This window comes from Triticum dicoccoides, chromosome 5A (assembly GCF_002162155.2).
Source record: "Triticum dicoccoides isolate Atlit2015 ecotype Zavitan chromosome 5A, WEW_v2.0, whole genome shotgun sequence".
In the NCBI taxonomy this organism is placed as follows: Eukaryota; Viridiplantae; Streptophyta; class Magnoliopsida; order Poales; family Poaceae; genus Triticum; species Triticum dicoccoides.
Window position 1 is genome coordinate 286876767 of NC_041388.1, and position 6000 is coordinate 286882766.

Consider the following 6000-nt stretch of genomic DNA (forward strand, 5'->3'; position numbering starts at 1 on the left):
GTGTCTTCATCTAAACAACCCCTACTTTTTATTTACGCGCTCTTTATTATCTTGCAAACCTATCCAACAACACCTACAAAGTACTTCTAGTTTCATACTTGTTCTAGGTAAAGCAAACGTTAAGCGTGTGTAGAGTTGTATCGGTGGTCGATAGAATTTGAGGGAATATTTGTTCTACCTTTAGCTCCTTGTTGGGTTTGACACTCTTACTTATCGAAAGAGGCTACAATTGATCCCCTATACTTGTGGGTTATCAAGACCTTTTTCTGGCGCCGTTGCCAGGGAGCAATAGTGTGGGGTGAATATTCTCGTGTGTTCTTGTTTGCTTTATCACTAAGTAATTTTTATTTGCTGTTCTAAGTTGTTCTCTATCTTTAGTTATGGATATGGAACACGAAATACCAAAAAAATAGGTTTACTTGCTACTCATGGAGATGGGGAACCTCCTAAACCCCTCGATGCTCATTATGTGAAAGATATTATGTACTACTTTGATAATCTTGAGAAAACCCTATTCAACTTTATAATGGGAGTAACATTGGATCAACTTGAATAATTTAGGGATTATCGCTTGACTCAAAAAGGAAAACTATCATGGTATCAAATTTATATGTTGCATTGGTATGCTCGGCAACTATGCTTGAGATATGAATATACTTGTTGCCCTAGGATGAAGGCTCCACATCTTCCCTTTTCATGTGAATTTAATGATGATGAAACCTTGGCTTCTTATGCTAATGGTATATATGATTATTATGATGTGGAACAAATAGAAGAATTCGTTGCTTTTATGGGTGCTTATGAAATTGAATCTTTGTTTAAAGAGTTTGAAGATTTTTGATGATTCAGTTTATAGACCTGAAAATTTAGCTATCCTTAAATATTGCTATGAGAATTATAAATACAATTATGATATTGATGAATTTATTGAGAAAGTTTCCACTGTCCGAGAAGAGACTAATATTTTGCAGGAGTCTATGGAAGAAGAAATTGATGAAATTGTGAGCTCATTGGATGAAAAAGATGATGAGGAGAGCGAAGAACAAAAGGAGGAAGAGCGGATTAGCTACCCGTGCCCACCTTCTAATGAGAGTAACTCTTAAACGCATACATTGTTTAATTTCCCTTCGTGCTTACTGATATGTCTCCAACATATCTATAATTTTTGATTCTTCCATGCTATTATATTATCTATTTTGGATGTTTATGGGCTTTATTTTACACTTTTATATTATTTTTGGGACTAACCTACTAACCCAAGGCCCTGTGCAAATTGTTTTTTTTGCCTATTTTAGTGTTTCGCACAAAAGGAATATCAAACGGAATGAAACCTTCGGGAGAGTTATTTTTGGAACAAACGTGATCCAGAGGACTTGGAGTAGACGCCAATCAACCAACGAGGTGGCCACGAGGCAGGGGCGCGCCTACCCCCTGGGCGCGCCCTTCCCCTCGCGGGCCCCTCGTGGCTCCACCGACCTACTTCTTCCTCCTATATATATTCATATACCACGAAAACATCCGGGAGCACCACGAAACCCTATTTCCACCGCTGCAACCTTCTGTACCCAAGAGATCCCATCTTGGGGCCTTTTACGGAGCTCCGCCGGAGGGGGCATAGATCACGGAGGGCCTCTACATCAACTCCATGTCCCCTCCGATGATGTGTGAGTAGTTTAGTTCAGACCTTCGGGTCCATAGCTATTAGCTAGATGGCTTCTTCTCTCTCTCTGCATCTCAATACAAAGTTCTCCTCGATCTTCTAGGAGATCTATTCGATGTAACTCTTTTTGCGGTGTGTTTGTCGACATCCGATGAATTGTGGGTTTATGATCAAGTCTATCTATGAACAATATTTGATTCTTCTCTGAAATCTTTTATGTATGATTGGTTATCTTTGCAAGTCTCTTCGAATTATCAGTTTGGTTTGGCCTACTAGATTGATCTTTCTTGCAATGGGAGAAGTGCTTAGCTTTGGGTTCAATCTTGCGGTGCTCGATCCCAGTGACAGAAAGGGAAACGACATGTATTGTATTGTTGCCATCGAGGATAAAAATATGGGGTTTATATCATATTGCTTGAGTTTATCCCTCTACATCATGTCATCTTACCTAATGCGTTACTCTATTCTTATGAACTTAATACTCTAGATGCATGCTGGATAGCGGTCGATGTGTGGAGTAATAGTAGTAGATGTAGGCAGGACTCGGTCTACTTGTCACGGACGTGATGCCTATATACATGATCATGCCTATATATTCTCATAATTATTCGCTTTTCTATCAATTGCTCGACAGTAATTTGTTCACCCACCGTAATACTTTGCTATATTGAGGGAAGCCACTAGTGAAATCTATGGCCCCCGGGTCTATTCTCCATTATATTAATCTCCCGTCAACAGGTTATTTTCTGGCACCGTTTATTTTGCAATCTTTAATTTCAATCTATATCATAAAAATACCAAAAATATTTATCTTATCATTATTATCTCTATCAGATCTCACTCTCGTAAGTGACCGTGAAGGGATTGACAACCCCTTTTATCGCATTGGTTGCGAGGTTCTTATTTGTTTGTGTAGGTACGAGGGACTTGCATGTAATCTCCTACTGGATTGATACCTTGGTTCTCAAAAACTGAGGGAAATACTTACGCTACATTGTTGCATCACCCTTTCCTCTTCAAGAGAAAATCAACGCAATGCTCAAGAGGTAGCAAGAAGGATTTCTGGCACCGTTGCCGGGGAGATCTACGCACAAGTCAAGACATACCAAGTACCCATCACAAACTCTTATCCCTCGCATTAGATTATTTGCCATTTACCTCTCGTTTTCCTCTCCCCCACTCCACCCTTGCCGTTTTATTTGCCCTCTTTTTCCGTCCCCATTCTCTTTTCCAGTTCGTCTCTTTTCGCTTGCCTCTTGTGTGCTTGTGTGTTGGATTTTTTGTCACGATGGCTCAAGATAATGCTAAATTGTGTGACTTTTCTAATACCAACAATAATGATTTTATTAGCACTCCGATTGCTCCTCTTACCGATGCTGAATCTTGTGAAATTAATACTGCTTTGCTGAATCTTGTCATGAAAGACCCGTTTTTCGGCCTTCCTAGTGAAGATGCCACTACCCATCTAAACAACTTTGTTGATTTGCGTGATATGCAAAATAAGAAAGATGTGGATAATGATATTGTTAAATTGAAGCTATTTCCGTCTTCGCTTAGAGACCGTGCTAAAACTTGGTTTTTGTCTTTGCCTAAAAATAGTATTGATTCATGGAATAAGTGCAAAGATGCTTTTATCTCTAAGTATTTTCCTCCTGCTAAGATGGTCAAGTCCTGGAAACAGCCTCTTACAGAAATGTAGGGAAAGGCTGCGTACTATAGACCCAAAGTGGTCGGACCCTTCCCTGGACCCTGCGCAAGCGGGAGCTACATGCACCAGGTTGCCCTTTAAGATCATAACTCTTAGAAATGATATTATGAATTTGAAGCAACTTGATAATGAACATGTTGCACAAGCTTGGGAGAGGATGAAATTAATGATACGCAATTGCCCTACACATGGTTTGAATCTTTGGATGATTATACAAAAAAATTATGCCGGATTGAATTTTGCTTCTAGAAATCTTTTAGATTTGGCCGTGGGAGGCACTTTTATGGAAATCACTTTAGGAGAAGCTACTAAACTCCTAGATAATATTATGGTTAATATTCTCAATGGCACACTGAAAGATCTACTAGTAAAAAGGTTCATGCAATAGAAGAAATTAATGTTTTGAGTGGAAAGATGGATGAACTTATGAAATTGTTTGCTAATAAGAGTGTTTCTTCTGATCCTAATGATATGCCTTTGTCTACTTTGATTGAGAATAATAATGAATCTATGGATGTGAATTTTGTTGGTAGGATCAATTTTGGTAATAACGCATATAGAGGTAATTTTAATCCTAGGCCGTTTCCTAGTAATTCCTCTAATAATTATGGTAATTCCTACAAAAATTCTTATGGAAATTATAATAAGATGCCCTCTGATTTTGATTCTAATATTAAAGAATTAATTAGTTCGCAAAAGAGTTTCAATGCTTTGATTGAAGAAAAATTGTCTAAGATTGATGAGTTGGCTAGGAACGTGATAGAATTTCTCTTGATGTTGATTCTTTGAAACATAGATCTATTCCACCTAAGCATGATATCAATGAGTCTCTCAAATCTATGAGAATTTCCATTGATGAGTGCAAAGAAAGAACCACTAGGATGCGTGCTAAAAAGATTGCTTTGTGAAAGCGTGTTCTTCTAGTTTCCATGATAATAATGATGAAGATCTAAAAGTTATTGATGTGTATCCTATTAAATCTTTGTTTTGCAATATGAATATTGATAATTATGGTACTGGAGATGAGTCAACTTTAGTTAGAAGGCGTCCCAATGATTCGGAGTTTTTAGATCTTGATGCAAAAATTGATAAAAGTGGGATGGGAGAGGTCAAAACTTTACATAGCAATGAACCCACTATCTTGGATTTCAAGGAATTTAATTATGATAATTGTTCTTTAATAGATTGTATTTCCTTGTTGCAATCCATGCTAAATTCTCCGCATGCTTATAGTCAAAATAAAGCTTTTACTAAACATATCGTTGATGCTTTAATGCAATCTTATGAAGAAAAACTTGGATTGGAAGTCTCTATCCCTAGAAAACTTTATGATGAGTGGGAACCTACTACTAAGATTAAAATTAAAGATCATGAATGCTATGCATTGTGTGATTTGGGTGCTAGTGTTTCCACGATTCCTAAAACCTTGTGTGATTTGCTAGGTTTTCGTAAATTTGATGATTGTTCTTTAAACTTGCATCTTGCGGACTCCACTATTAAGAAACCTATGGGAATAATTAATGATGTTATTATTGTTGCAAATAGGAATTATGTTCCCATGGATTTCATTGTTCTTGATATTGATTGCAATCCTACATGTCCTATTATTCTTGGTAGACCTTTCCTTGAAACGATTGGTGTAATTATTGATATGAAGGAAGGGAATATTAGATTACAATTTCTGTTAAGGAAGGGCATGGAACACTTTCCTAGAAAGAAAATTAAATTACCTTATGAATCTATTATGAGAGCCACTTATGGATTGCATACCAAAGATGATAATGCATAGATCTATCCTTGCTTTTATGCCTAGCTAGGGGCGTTAAACGATAGCGCTTGTTGGGAGGCAACCCAAATTTATTTTGTTCCTTGATTTTTGATGTTAGTAATAAGTAATTCATCTATCCTCTGTTTAGATGTGGTTTTATGATTTTAGTTAGTGTTTGTGCCAAGTAGAACCTTTGGGAAGACTTGGGGAAGGTCTTTGCGATCTTGCTGTAAAAAAAGAGAAACTTTAGCGCTCACAAGATTAGCTACCATTTTTTACTGGAGAGTGCTATTTAGTTAATTCTTTTTGAAGATGATTAATAGATAAATTACTCACGTCCAAGAATTTATTGTAGAATTGTTGGGGTTCCAGAAGTATTCGAAACCTACAGATTACTACAGACTATTCTGTTTTGACAGATTCTGTTTTTCATGTGTTGTTTGCTTATTTTAATGAATCTATGGCTAGTATTTGAGTGTATGAACCATAGAGAAGTTGGAATACAGTACGTTTAACACCAATATAAATAAAGAATGAGTTCATTGCAGTACCTTAAGTGGCGGTTTGTTTTCTTTTACTAACGGAGCTCATGAGATTTTCTGTTTAAGTTTTGTGTTGTGAAGTTTTCAAGTTTTGGGTAAAGAGCCTAAGCTTGGGGATGCCCAAGGCTCCCCAAGGTAAAATTCAAGGACAACCAAAAGCCTAAGCTTGGGAATGCCTCGGAAGGCATCCCCTCTTTCGTCTTCTTCTATCGGTAACTTTACTTGAGGCTATATTTTTATTCACCACATGATATGTGTTTTGCTTGGAGCGTCTTGTATGATTTGAGTCTTTGCCTTTTATTTTACCACAATCATCCTTGTT